A 15,826-nucleotide genomic window follows, 5' to 3' on the forward strand; every position below is an offset into this window, starting at 1 on the left:
TTTCATATTAGCATAAGTAGCTTTCAAACACATGTAGAGGACTAAAAACGTATCTGGTATTTTAAGCAATCTGAAACATTTCTACAAGTGACTGTGTTTTGTATTACTGTGAAGATATGAAAATGTGGTTAATTACAATTTAAAGAATATTCTACATAACTTCTTAATTTCTACCTTCCCATCCATATTCTTCTTTGGGGGTTTCCTTGAAAGGAAGTAAGCATCTTTTTCCATGCTCTTAATATATTCCTTTTTGCTAGGAATACAGAAGTATTAGATTGAATGGAAAAGCAATAGACATTTCTGGTATGGGAGGTCACAAACTGAAATGCCACCTGCCTCATATATGATGGAGTTCTTGTGTATCTTCAACATCAGGATGCTTATTAACTCTTGCCAAGAAGTTAAGAAACTTCATTCTTCATTTGTTGCTGTTTAAGTTGACAACTTCCTTTCCAATAAAAATTCGCTTACACCTCCTGCCTTTTGTAGTCCTGTTATTCACTTTACCATGTAATAGAAGTAGCATGTTGCTTCCAGAACACAAGCATGGCTTTTGGCAAATTAAAGTGCATGTCATTTCTTAATACACTAGAAAGTGGAAATAAGCTAAAGCACAAATATTCAATTAGAAAACTTTAGTACTTTTCCATGATTTGTGCATTTGTGAGAAAGTGTCTAGTCTGTCTAGTGATGATTGTTTAGAGAGCTGGAGCACTATTGTGTGTTGCTAATCATTGACTGTAGTCCCAAAAAATGCCTTGTGAAAATCTCATGCCCTATGTAACAGCATAGCATAAAACATAAAATTATGTTTTATAGACCCCCCAAAATTATCTGTTTGAGAACAAAAATGCAAAAGAATGTACTTTTGCTTTAATTTTTCTGAATGTTTCAACAGGGGAAAGTGACTCATTTCTGAGACTCAGGACAACCGCCTCATTTGTGTTTTACTAGGGGGTATTACGATCTGAGGAAGCATTTCATTTTCCCCTGAGTCAGACAAAACTCTCTTAATTAGGGAAACATTCCACTTGTTAGAATCATAAAGGCGCCTGCATGCCAATTATCTTTAGTCATACTGACTGGAGGCATCTTTTTATGAGATAAAATTGAACTTCTTAAAAGTGTATTGTTTATCTCTTCCTCTCTTCTTATCCATTAGAAGCAGAGATGAGGCCTTGCTGGCTTCGTGAAACTGCCCTCTGTATTCTTGTAACAGTCCCTAGAGAATGACCTCTGGGTTTTTTGAACTCTATTTTCTCTCCACAATCAACATGTGTTGAACAACGAAAGGAACCTCTAACCACCAAAGGTCAAGGAAGCCAACAGCCAGAGAGAAAGGAAATTCCATTTTGAAAGTCATCCTCAAATTGGGAGTTTCCATTGTGGCTCAGAGGTAACAAACCTGACTAGCAGCCATGAGGATGCAGGTTCCATCCCTGGCCTCACTCAGTGGGTTAAGGATCCGGCATTACCATGAGATGTGGTGTAGGTCGCAGATGTAGCTCAGATCCTGCCTTGCCATGGCTATAGAGCAGGCTGGCAGCTACAGCTCTGGTTTGAACTCTAGCCTGGGAACTTCCATATGCTGCAGGTGTGGCCCTAAAAAGACTGAAGAAAGAAAAAGAAAGAAAGAAAGGAAGGAAGGAAGGAAGGAAGAAAGAAAGGAAGGATGGTCAGTCTCAAATCTTTTCCACCATCTCTTTTCTGGACAATGCATGCAAGTTCCTCATTGTCAGATTTATCATTTCATAACCATGGAAACTCTGCCCCATATAAACATTAACTTTTCAACCTGTACCATTGGCAAACAAGATGCAAGGGATGCAGCTGACCACTGCCAGAGTCCAGCTCCAGCAGCCAGGGTACCCCCTCCGGGGATGGACAGTGTCGGAAAAGCACACAGAGACAGCCTCTTTGTCCCTTCTTTCAGGGGGCTGGACTGCTCAAATTTTATTAGCACAGGTAACAGTTTATATAGACAGCTTAATTGTAACTTACATCACAGTGCTTAGATCATATTCTCAAAGGTTAAATTTTAGACTACATGGTACAGTAGATATACAATGTGTTCTAAGAATTTTAATCAAAACTAACGGATACAATGCATCATGCAAAATTATAATGGGTACAAAACATTATGTGGAAAAATCATCATATGAAAATAAGGCAATTCGGTATAAAAACGTCTTGTGGTTACTTTTAGCAAGCACCGCCTGTTATTGTTTTAAGCTAAACTTTAACAACTAGAAAAGTCACAAGCACAAGAATTAACATTTACAAAAACTCTTTTTTAGATTAAAGCTTGAGGTACTAATTTCAAAGCATTATGGTCAGGGGACAGTATGAGAAAATATTTTTTATATCAAAGCAACTTAATTTCATAAAACTTAAAAGCTCCCTACAAAATTTATTAAAAGCAAGATTATATTTTTCCATCAAGAATGATGTATGTCTAACCTATTCTAACCTATTGTACACTCCACAATTACCTAACTCTAAAACCTATTTTAACTTGTAACAAGCCAATGAACACTTTGTTTTTGCTTGCATTGGATCTGAATAGGGGGAATTTCACCAAGGTGAAACTCTTATTATTTTATTACTGTTCCAATATTTGTTGTTCCAATTTTATTGAATCACAAAACAATATAGAAAAATAACAAGGAATAACAAACAAATAACAGAAAAGGCTGAGTAATAAGTAAATAACAGGAAAGACTGAATTTTCCAAGAAGCAATTTTTTTTATTCTTGCACTATTGTGCAAAGCCTTCATTTTATTATTGTTGTCGTTGTTGTCGGGATAGCAGGTGAGCCTCATTATTTTTAGAACTGGCCTTCGGAACTGTGCCGCCGGGTAAGCCCTTTTCCCTATTTCTAAACCTGCCCTCGGAACTGTGCCGGCGGGTAGGCTTTTTTTCCTTGGCTAGGAACCCTGCCTTCGGAACTGTGCCGTCAGGCTAGTTCCCTTCCTTGGCCTCCTGTATCTCCTCTGCTCCCCGCAGACCACCCTAATCCTGTGCCACATATAGATGGCTGTTGTCTGTGGGCACGAGACCCTGAGGCAATCTAGGGTGGCTGACTCAGATGGGATTTCCAGATCAGGACTCTTCTCTGTAGATGTCAAAAGATTGGTTTCCTATTTTTGTGCTAGCATTTACCAGTTTTTCGAGGAAGGTTAGAACTTTCTAGAATTAGTTGGGAAGGTTAGATGCATCCTAGCAAAACTTTAAGATATTTTAAAGAGGATTTGCAGATGCTATAAATCAGAGAAATCCTGATTTCCTTACTAAGAAATCTTTATGCCTTTAAACATAAAAACATTTTGGCTGTCCATCTAATAGGGGAGCCACATTATTTTCAGTGTGGAAATATGCCCTTGGAAGGGTGCCCTCTGCTCTCCTGTGATCTGACTACAATCAGGGCTCTCAGCAGGGCAAGGGATGTGAGTAAGATTCATCAACCCTCTCCCTTAACTTCTCAACATTGATGATCAGTTTGTTATTAGGAGATATTGAGGCTGCCGGCTTTTCGCAGATGCTTTTCTGTCTTCACATTGTGAAAAATTAAAGTAGAAAAAGAAACAGGGTGCACACTTTCTTTTTACAATACCAACCTTTCTAAAGCCCATGATTAGGACATATTAACAAATGTTGTACATGTTTCAAGTGACTTCATTTATCCATTCAACAAATATCTATAACTGTTTACTAAAAGACAGGCCGAGTTGGGGGCTGGGGATGCAGTAACTAATAAAATACTATATGAGAAACCATCATTATGATTTCCAAGTTTACCCTCAATTTGCAGTAAATATTTGGACACCAGTAACTAACGGACAATAAGTAAAACTAGATTATAGCAAACATCTTGTACTAGAAAATGACTTTGTGTAGTATATTGGCCATTCCATTTCTTTATCTTTATTTAGAACACTCAGCAAAATAAAATGCCAATTTATTGTTGGACAGCAGTGTTTCACACATACATCACATGGACCAAAAAATAAATGGCAACCTCATAGACCAAAAAAAAGTGGGGGGGGGAGAAAGCTTTTACTTTGGCCTTTTAAATCATCTCATGTAAAACAAGTACTTTTGTACCACTAAATATAAACACAAAACATGAATGTTCAGAATAAGATTTGTATTGTTGTTTCCTTTTTATGAGTTTCTTTTTCTCCTTTGAGTTAATAATGAACATGGTCACATCATAAGCAAAGTCAGAAGTAGGGCAGAAAACACTCTGAAGATTTGTTTCATCACCCAGATTATTAGAAATGGCTGACCCCTAACAATATGTACAAAAATATAAAGTGTAAATAAAACTTACAAACACATTTTCCTTTTTGAAGCACTTTCAAGAAAAACAGAGCAGGCACAAAAACAGACACATAGGTCAATAGAATAGTATTGGAAGTTCAGAAACAAACCCATACTAACATGGTCAATTAATCTTTGACAAGGGAGGCAAGAATATACAATGGGGAAAAGACTTCCTTTTTAATATGTGGTGTTAGGAAAACTGGACATCTACAAGCAAAAGAATCAAACTAGACCATTTTTCCCATATCATTAACCTCCTCCCCATAATGGATTAAAGACTTAAATGTAAGACCAGAAACCATAAGACACATAGAAGAAAACATAGACAGTAAGCTCTTTGACATTGGTCTTAGCAATATATATTTTTTTGATCTGTCCCAGGCAAAGGCAACAAAAACAAAAACAAACAAATGTAACTACAGTAAACTAAAAAGCTTTTGCACAATGAAAGAAGCCATCAACAAAATGAAAAGGCAACCCACTGAATGAAGAAAATATTTGCATATGATATATTCAATAAGAGGCTACTATCCAAGTTATATAAAGAAATCACATGACTCAATATAAAAACCCAATTAAAAATGGGCAGAGGACCTGAATAGACATTTTTACAAAGAAGACATACAGTTGGCCAATAGACACATGAAAAGATTTTCAACATTACAAATCATAAGAGAAAGGCAAAAAAAAAAAAAACAAAACCAACAAAAAAACAACCAATCCCGCAATGAGATATCACTTCACACCAGTCAGAATGGCTATCATCAAAAAGGCAGCAAACAAATGGTAAATGTTGGTGAGGATGTGGAGAAAAGGAAATACTCATGGACTACTGTTAAGAATATAAATTGGTGTGACCACTGTGGAAAGCAGTATTCAGGTTTTTCAAAAAAAATAAAGGTAGAAATACATATGATACGGCAATTCTACTTCTGGGTATTTACTCAAAGAAAACAAAGACGATAATTCAAAAAGATATATGCACCCCTATGTTCACTTCAGCATTATTTATAATGGCTAAGATATATAAACAATCTAAATGTCCAACGATGGATGAGTGGATAAAGACTATGTACATACAATGGAACATTGCCCATAAAAAAGATTGAAATCTTGCCATTTGTGACAGCATGGTTGGATCTAGAGGGAATTATACTAAGTAAAATAAGTCAGAGAAAGATACTATATAATTCACTTATATGTGGAATATAAAAACAAAATGAATGAACAAAGAAAACAAAATGAGAGTAGTAAGAAATAGACTTAACAGATACAGAGGTCAAATTAGTGGTTTCCAGAAGGGAGGGAGGTAGGTGGTTGGGTGAAATAGGTGAAGAGATACAAATTTCCAGTTATACAAGGAAGAAGCCACAGGGATGTAATATACAGTATAAGAAATATAGTCAAAAATACTGTAATGATTTTGTGTGGTGACAGACCCTTACTGGACCTGTGGAGATCATTTCATAATGTATTTGACTATTGGATCACCAGGCAGTACACCTGAAACTAACATAATATTTTACAGTCAACCATACTTCAATTAAAAAAGAAAAAGAAGAAAAAGAAGGGCCTTAGAAATTGTGCTTCTTTCTTTCTCCACTGTTTCAAATTCATGTTGTGGTTTTAGTTGGGTGCTGGGCAACAAGTGTCATCAGTGGGCAGTGCTGCCCAAGGTGGGCTGGCTGGCAGGACTTTGTTCAGAGGTGATCACCTTTAGATTCTGATACAGGATGATGACTAGGCCACAGCGGCTTGTATTGTATTGTATTTATTCGTTTCCTTTTACTTCTTTTATTTTCAGTTTGTTTCCTTTCTCGCTGTGTAGTTCTCATCAGTCTTCTGCTCTTAGTGTCAGCAGCATCATCCTCATCATTTTCACCTGCCCATTTGCCTGTAGCTGCCTCAGCCTCTTCATCTTCCTCTCCACTTTCTTCCTCACTACCACTTTCTTTCTCTTCTATATCTACATACTTCTTCCCATTTTTCTCATTAGCATTCCCACTAGCAGGTGTGGCTCCTTCATTCTATGCCTCCTCCGCAATTTCCTTCTTCTCCTTCTTCATCTTGGTGGTGATCTTGGAGCTGGTGACTATGGCTGTGTCTGACACAAGGGGGCATGCTGGTGATTCCATGCAATGGTTTAAAAAGACAGTGATTGATCCATTGTTCAGGTATTTATAGCAGAGTCAGTGTGGTAGCCAAGAACACAGACTTCAAAGTCAGATGGGTCTGATTCTAGGTCCTAGTTCTACCACTTCCAGGCTAGGAGATCCCAGGCAGTTTATTTAAACTCTCTAAACCTCAGGGTCCTTATCTGTAAAATGGGGGTAGTAATATTAAGTCCTAATGATGTTCTGCTGATCAAATGATATGGTACATTTAAAGTTCTTAGTATTGCCAGATTAATAATCATAATTTTTCTTCAAGTGGTAGGGTTGATAAAATGAAGTGTCTCTGTAAGGAATATCAGTTCACAGAATGAGGGAGTAAGGGTAGCATAAAAACTAAAGAGGTTGGGTTCAGGAAAGATGACTTCACAGATTATAGGGGAAAATGCATATTACGTACACATTTAATTCCCACTTATACTTAATCCCTACTTAAAGGTCCAGAACATCCTTGGATTCAAGGAATCAGTCTCACTTCTAAGTAGGGGATATATACAAAGCACCAAGTCAGAAAACATCACTGCAGAGCTAGCCTTAACACACCAGCACTAATTTAGGCTAGCTATTCACCTAGTTCCTGGATTGCATCTCTAAATCACTACTGTGGTAGGCAGAAGGCTAAAGGTGTCCTCCTCCACCCCCACAAGTTCCCATCTTCTCTTTGATTATCCAATCAAACACTAATCTAAATACTGCTGACAAAGGATTTTGTAAATGGAATTGAGCTACTAATGAAATGACCTTAAACTAGGAAGATTATCCTGGATAATCTGAGTGAGCTATCATTACATGAGTCTTTAATAGTAGAAATGGGGGCAGCAGAGTAGGGCAGAGGGATGTGGCAAAAGTCATATGATAAGTGATGAGGCAGAAGGGGAAGCTGGAGAGATGTGAAGAGAGGGGCTCAAATTGCCATTGCTGGTTCAGAGGGAAAAGGGAGCCATAAGCCAGGGAAAGCAGATGGAATTTAGAAGCTGAAAATGAGGCCTGACTGATAGCCTGCAAAGACACAGGGACCTCAATCTGACAACCACAGGGAACTGGATTCCACCAGCAATTTGGGTGACCTTGGAAGTAGATTTTTCCCAGACTCTCCGAGAAGAGCCCAACTGGCTGACACCTTGTCTTTGGCAACGTGAAACCCAGAGCAGAGAAACCAGTTGTGCCAATTTATATGCCTGATCTACAGAAACTATGAAATAATAAATTTGGGTTGTTTTCAGCCATCAGATTTGTAGCAATCTGTTATGGCAGTGATAGAAAACTAACATGCCTATTTTGTTCCAATATAGCATAGGATCATCTTTAAAAGACCTAGGTCCTTTCTGACCATAAGTACCTGCTTCTCTTTGGGGAGGGCTTTCTCTGGCCTCAGGAATCCACTTGGAAGAGCAGGAGAATTAACCATGCCCTCCCAGGATCAGCCCCTAGTCAATTATAGGCTGCAATTGTAGATACATTCCCGCAGCTACCTCGCCTCTTCTGGGGGGTACTCTGAGGTGTCTCCCAGAGTTCTCTAGTGGGGCTGAGTCCTGGTTCCCACAGTAGTAACTTGCAGATTAGCATACACTTTACTAGATTCCTTCCTTTCCCCATCTCACTTCCTCATTCTCCTAGTAGTGCTTCCTGAGATCACCTTCCTAATAAACTACTTTCACCTACATCCTTGACTCAGGGCTCAGCTTTGGAAGGAACCCAACCTAAGACACTGAACCTGATAGGACCAGTTGGGGATACAGGAAGTCAAGAGCTCGTTATAACATTTTTTAATGTAAGAACTAAGGTTTGTTTCCCTGCTGAGGCTTCAGTCTGAGCAGGCATGGAATCAGCACAAAGGACATGGGCTTTAGAACAACACAAGCGTGGATTTGAATCCCTCTTTGACAAAAAACACAGGCAAGTTATTCAACCTTTTTAGGTCTGTGTTTCATCCTCTGTGAAATGGAACTGATAATATCTACCTTTCATTCTGTGAGATTTATATAAAGTAAAACATGTAAAGTGTTTGGCACACAGTAGGCATGCATATATACCAAAGACATATGTGGTAATTATTATTAATTATCAGCTAAAAAGGTCACAGCAAGGAATGTGGGGAGCCGAGAAGATGCAGGGACTCAAAAAAAGGACCTTGCCTAATGACAGAAAAACCTGAAGACAGGTTCCTAACCAAGGAAGGGAGCTCATCTGAATGGTACAAGCTGAAGGTGGGCTTCAGATCAGGATGAAAGCCTGCCTGCATGGTACAAGCCGAGGGCAGGCCTCAGGTTACACAGCTTTCATTTTGATGTTGATGGGGAAGAATTGGGGCTTTCCTGGGAAAACAATTTCCATGTTTACACTGGAGAACCTGGATTGTTTCTCGGGTGACCTAGTCTTTCCTGCTGTTTTATTTGTTATTCAGTTTTCCTTAGTCTTTCCTGATTATTTACTTATTATTCTTATTTTCCTGTGGTGCTTTGTGATTTAACAAAGTTACAACAATAATATAATAAGAATTTCATCCTGAAGGACTTTCCCCTATTTAAATCCAACTTAGTTAAAACATAGTGTTTATCTATTAACTAGTTATATAGTAAGCTTTAGAGTTAGGATCTTAATGAGGTCCATAAAAGTTAGCCATATATTATCCAAAAAACCTAGCTGTGAGTTTTGTCCTTGATTTTAAAAGCTTTTAAGTGATAGCTAGTTTAATTAAGTTGGTTTATATTTACTTACACTATCTCCCTGCCATAACACTTTGAAGATAAGCACCAGTCTACAAACAAGGTTTGTGAATGCCAAATTCTTGTGTCTATATGGCCTCTTCAAAGTACTCACTAAGTTTAGTTAAGATAGACATCTTAAAACATGATGTATAGCTGCTATACCATGTAATAGTTAACCAATGTACTTTTAACACTGTGATGTAATCTGTATGAAAAACTGTCTATATAATCAACCACTGTTGCCAATAAAGTTTGAGCAGTCCAGCACCCTGAAAGAAGGGACAAAGAGGCTGTCTCCGTTGCAAAAGCCAACGTCTGTCCATTTTCTTCGGGAAAGTGTACACTCCCTGGCTGCCGGAGCTGGCCTCCAGCAACAAAGGAATAAAGTGACTATTTGGATTTACATTAGAGACCCTTCCTGGATTTATATGTTATGTCGTAATATGTTACAACTGGCAGGGACTGTAGTCAACACCTTTAGTTTTTAGATCTGAAACCTGAGACTTAGAGGCAAAAATCTTGCTCCAAGTCACAGAGTTAATTAGCGTTAAGACCTTTTGGATAGTATATTAATATGTTCAAAAATTAAAACAATATACATGGGAAATAGCAGATTGTTTAATTCAAAAAGTTAAACTGCCTGGATTTTATTCCTGATGTAAGGCACTGAGAGCAAAGCTAATCATAGTGGTTTAGGAAATTTTGGTTTACAAAACAAGCCTCACAATGGCCAAAGAAAACAAGCAAGGAAGCTTTCCTAAAATCCAAGGGTACTTTCCTCTGCTCTGTTAAAAACCATAGGCAAATAGTCTGGCTACCTTCAGGAAGGGCTCTTAATTCACTAGCCCATTTGCACCTATTTCTTCTGCTTTGGGAATTTACCAGAGTTAGTTCATTTTGAAGATATTCCCACTAGTTCTTAGATTCTAAAACAGAAAACGGAAGTTTCAAGATAAGGCTCTGCCAAACAGGAAGCAAGGGAAGACATTAGAATTGAAATCTCTGAATCATATAGGAAGTTTAAAAAGGGAAATTAGTGGAATTATGGAGTCTTCTAGAATCAGAGGAGAAAAGAGAGTAACAGTCTAAACATATTTATGTTACTTCTTTAGAGCTATTCTCTTTTTTTGGTTAAAAACCATTTACTTTCGGAGTTCCAGTCCTGGCCAAGCGGTTAACGAATCTGACAAGCATCCATGAGGACTCAGATTCGATCCCTGGCCTTGCTCAGTGTGTTCAGGATCTGGTCTTGCTGTGAACTGTGGTGTAGGTCTCAGATGCAGCTCGGATCCTGAGTTGCTGTTGATGTGGCTGTGGTTTAGGATGGCAGCTATGCTCGGATTTGACCCCTAGCCTGGGAATCTCTATATGCCGAGGGTGCAGCCCTAAAAAGCAAAACAAAAACAAAAACAAAACAAACAAACAAACAAAAAAAAAACCCATTTACTTTGATGTATGAGAATTCACAACATCCACTCATCCTAAATACTTTTTGTATTTGCCCAGCACTGTTACAAATGGGGCCTTTAGCCTTCCAGTAGAGTTAATTCTGCAGTGGCATTTTGGTCAAAATTCTCCAAATTTTGGGATTAGCAGATGCAAACTAGTATAAACAACAAGGTTCCACCATATAGCACAGGAAACTATATCCGATATCCTATGATATGCCATAGTGGAAAATACTTCACTCAATGTTGTAAATTAATTATACTTCAATGAATTAAAAAATAAATTTCTTCTTGTAGCTGAGCACCAGCCAGGGATCATCTTGATATTTTCTCCCAAATTAGATGGCTCTCAGTGAATATATCTCAAAGTGTGGTAGGATTTGGGTATCTGTATCAGAATCACCTGAAATATTCATTTAAAGTACAGCTTCCTGGTTCCTACCCCAGACCTACTGAGTCAATCTTTGAGCATCAGATCTATCTGAAGACATGGATTTTGAATGACCTGCTCAGGGGAGCTTCTTTGTATGAGAGGAGTCTGAGAACCCTACTTCTCCCTGGGTGTGGGAGTGTAGACTGAGAGAGAGCCTGGGGCACCTACCTGAACCAGGTGTTCTGACATGGCTACAATCCCAAAGAGGTGAACATGCCTTCTTGAAAAATGAATTCAGAGGGAACCAGACCAAATTTCTATCAAATATGCATTTGTTTCAATCAAGTAAGAAATGCCATTCTATACCACGATGGTACACTGTTATTTAATTTATTTCACCATTTTGGGTGTACAAGAAATATCACATTTGTATTCTGCAAATTGGGGTTGCATCTTTCTTGGGATTTCCTCCCTTTACCTTAGACTCTACACAAGTACTTTAGATATTAGCTGAGTCGCCTCTGGGGGGAAGTTATTGAGGCTTTCAAAAATAAGCACCCAGCGACACTGCCCAGAGGTGAGGGAACTAAGAGCCTCAGGAAGGCCACTGCCCATGCTTCATAGTCCCTCTAGCAGGGAGGAACCAAAGCTTAATTCACACTTTAACAGATGGTCTTGCCACATGGGGTTATGACTAGGGCCATTTCCCGTTAAATCCAATAATCTGTCCATAGCTTGTACTTGTCCCTAGCTATGGAAGATGGACTTGTAACATTTGTCTTGGGACACTTGTCTTTGTTCTGGCTCTCCGTCACTTCCTCAGGGATGTCCCCTCACCTGTGGGCTGGCCTGGGCACAGAAATGAAAGTGCTTGAAGTCCTTGGTGCCCCATTATAAGGCAGGAAGAGGGGGCCAGGGCACTTCCAGGAAAAGAGACAATGAAGCCAGGAAGGGTGGAGCCTCAGAGACAAAATAGCCCTGATGGTAGAGACTAGGGTGTGTATGTGTTTCCATCATCTTCTTTCCTTTTATCTTTGCCTCCCCCAAGGTGGAGCATGTAAAAGGGGTCCATATGAGGCCAGGGTTGAAAATGGAGCAGTTCAAGGACATCTGACCACATTTTCAGAGCTTGGAAGACCCAGTGGGGCCTTGTGGCACCTCTAATCATCCTTCTACTTGGGGAAATTAGGTTTATTTGTGGAAAGGGAGATAATATTCAATGCCTTCAGCTCCTCAACTCTCATCCAACTTCCTCTTCAACTCATTCTTCCATCCCCCAAAAGAGGGCTGACCCTCATCAAATCCTGACCAGAAAAAGCAGGTGAAGAAGCTACAGTCCAACTGTCAACCTATTCCTGCCTCTCACAGTCCCAGTGTCTCTCTATGAGGGACAAACTGGGTCTGTCTATGGCCTCTTCACCAACTCTGGAGCCTGAAGAAAACCCCTCAGCTCCTAGTAGCCAGGGACCTGATTTCCAGTCCCAATCTCAGGGGGCAGGGAGGTGGAAAATATTCTGGGACAATGCAGGATAACTGTAAGGGTGAGTGGGTTCGGAATATATTCTGGTAGGAATAACAACAACAACAACAACAATAATAAATTAGCTTTACTCACAAATCTCTTCCACTCCTCATTTCTCTTCTCTCTCCTTCTGGTGTTGGGTTCTGTCCCTGAAGTTTTCTCAGTATAAATTTAAAAGAATCATTTTGCCCTTTAGTCATAGGGGGGATTTGCTTCTGAGTGAAGATCTCCTGGTAAGTGTGACATAGGGTTCAAAGTTTTCCCAGGTGTAGCTCAGCCTGGCTTGCTTGTTTCTTTGTCCACTTCCCCCACCCCCACCCCATAATCTGGGAACCTCAGGTCCATTTTCATGACATCCTCTGTCCACTGATTACTGCCCCCTGGTTTCTTTCTTTCTTTTGTATCTCAAAATCCAGGACAAAGCCCTCTCGGTGGAGAGCTGGGATGAGCATGTTGCTCTCGGGAAGAAGAGAACAAGAGGAGGACTGGAGATTTGGGAAGAACAGGGAGGCTCTTCGTGGGGCAAAATAACAAGGGAAAGCATGGTTTGGGATGGCAGTTAGGAAGTTGGCTACAGAGACACACTGTCTGGGTTTCCATGCCTTAGCTCTGTGCTTTTGGATGAGACAGGTAAAATCCTTGGTTCCTCAATTTCCTCATCTCTGTAGTACGGATAATAAGAGTACCTATTTCATAGCCTGTTGTGGAATTAAATAACCATATAGATGAATATGAAAAAAACTTAGAACCCGGCCTGGCTCATAGTAATCATCAATAGGTGTTACAGATCATAACAGGGTCCAGGACATATATTTGTAAATGAAACAGAAGTTATACCACTGGGGCTATTTTTAGATATCTGTGAAGAGACAAATTACAAACTTAGTTATAAAAAATCATAATAAATGTAGTTATCTAGGGCTTTTTATGACTAATTTCCATTTAAAAAATAATTATTAGGTATTTTATTATTATGTCAGATAAATATTTTAAAATTTGTCCACAGTATACATTTTTAAATGCAAATCTCATGTTCACAACTTATTACAAAGTAAAATATATACAGATTATGTATTAACCCACCTTCACATCCTTCTATAAAATCTAAATACACACAACAACAACCACATTTACATAAGTAAAATTGGATTGAAATTGAAATAATGTCAGTATCTGGATAATAAAAGAGAGTGGGAAGGTGGATGGAATAAAAATATCTTAAAGTTGGGCATTTTTTCTGCTATACAGCAAAGGGAACTATATCAAATCTCTTGTGATAGAACATGATGGAAGATAGTATGAGAAAAAGAATGTATATATATGTATGACTGAGTCACTTTGCTGTACAGCAGAAATTGATACAACATTGTAAATCAACCATACATTAATAAAAAAATTAAAAAATAATAGAATTAGATATCCAAAAATGTTTGGGCATTTTGATAGGAATTAGCTAATCATGTTATTTATTCATTGATTAAAAATCAGTTGTATTCATTAGAACTTTTCTTCTATTTTCCTTTTGGCTCAGGTCTTGATTTCCGTGTACATAGAAAGAGCCAGGACTAACAAGAAATGAGAAAAATAAACCTATTACGCCTATCCCTGCCACTACTCTGTCATGTCTGCTGAGAGGACATTATTAGCTGTAATTATAGAATTATTAATCCAGGATATAGAATTAAAAGAATTAAAAGATTCCCATTTACTGCTTCTATCATTGAATTAGACAAAGTTGCAGAGATGGGGAATGGTGAATGCTAACATAAGGGGCAGGGGAGTTCCCACTGTGGTGCAGCAGAAACAAATCTGACTGGTATTCATGGAGATGCATGTTTGATCCCTGGCCTTGCTCAGGGACTTGGGGATCCGGTGTTGCCATGAGCTGTGGTGTAGGTCACAGACGCAGCTCTGATCCAGCGTTGCTGTGGCTGTGGTGTAGGCCAGCAGCTGCAGCTCGGACTTGACCCCTAGCCTGGAAAATTCCATATGCCTTGGGTGTGGCCCTTAAAAGAAAAAAGGCTAATGTCAAGAGCAGGAATCAATGATATATTCCTGTAATACACACACACACACACACACACACACAAATACATGAATCCCTCTTCAGTTGCATTTGGACACAGACTTCTTTAAACCATGTTCTATGTACTATAACAGTAATAGAGGGCCTTTGCATAAACTGGAAAATGCTGAAATAATCATGAAGGTTATCAAAATAACCCCTAAATCTTGCCATCCACAGATCCAATGTTAACATTTTGATACATGTAAAATTTTTTTTTGCACATTCAGACTTTAAACTTTTTTTTTTTGTCTTTTGTCCTTTTAGGTCCGCTCTAGAGGCAGGTGGAGGTTCCCAGGCTAGGGGTCCAATTGGAGCTATAGCTGCCGGCCTACGCCACAGCTCACAGCAACGCCAGATCCTTAACCCACTGAGCAAGGGCAGGGGTTGAACCTGCAACCTCATGGTTCCTAGTCGGATTCATTTCCACTGCACCAAGACAGGAACCCCCAGACTTTAAACTTTTAAATAAAATTTGGGTTGATTAAATGTGAGTATACAGAGTTTTCATATTTATTTTCTCACTAAACAAATCATGAACATTGTCCAGACTGTTTAAGTCTGTTTCACATTTTTTTAATATTTAAGAAGTAAGGCATTATTTCAGACATTTAAGTGGGAGATAATGAGATTTCTCATTATTTAGCCATAACAATGCACAGACTCTGAGGATTACCACTTACCTCATGATTGATTCCTCTGTGAGACAGTGTACTTTAAAGTGGGTCGAGTTGGTAGGTGAGAAAGAGGAAAGAAAGTAAGTGATTACCGATTAGTGGCAGGTATGGGGGGAGAAAATTTTAGGGTAGTAGTCCGCAGATGGCACAACTATTCTTAATTTGCTTAGGTTGATGAAATTCTGATTACTACCACAATTTCAGGAGAGGGATTGCTAATAAGAAAAGTCCTAAAACTTTTTGAAGATATAGATTTTATGTTGTTAGAATTAAAACCATGCATTTGTGTCATATTAATACAATTACATAAGATAAAAGGCACAACAAAAAGAAGAATTTATTTTAAGGGATAGGGATTCTGACATCACCGTAATTTTTAGCATTATGGATATTCCGGGGAAACTTTATGGATGCTGCTGGGAATTCCTCTGTATTGGGCTTGGACATATCCTCCTATTATTCACAGGAAGCTAGCTGGCCTATAAAGGAGCTCCAGCAGGAGCAGTGCTCCACTGTTCTTGGCTGACTTCTC

At 38.9% G+C, this 15,826-nt stretch overlaps 1 pseudogene; it reads right to left on the reverse strand.

Annotated features, from left to right (window-relative positions):
- Positions 1-925: 925 nt before the first annotated feature.
- LOC125128689 (prothymosin alpha-like) lies at positions 926-6,465 on the reverse strand (annotated as a pseudogene).
- Positions 6,466-15,826: the final 9,361 nt, after the last annotated feature.

This window comes from Phacochoerus africanus, chromosome 6, assembly GCF_016906955.1.
Source record: "Phacochoerus africanus isolate WHEZ1 chromosome 6, ROS_Pafr_v1, whole genome shotgun sequence".
In the NCBI taxonomy this organism is placed as follows: domain Eukaryota; kingdom Metazoa; phylum Chordata; class Mammalia; order Artiodactyla; family Suidae; genus Phacochoerus; species Phacochoerus africanus.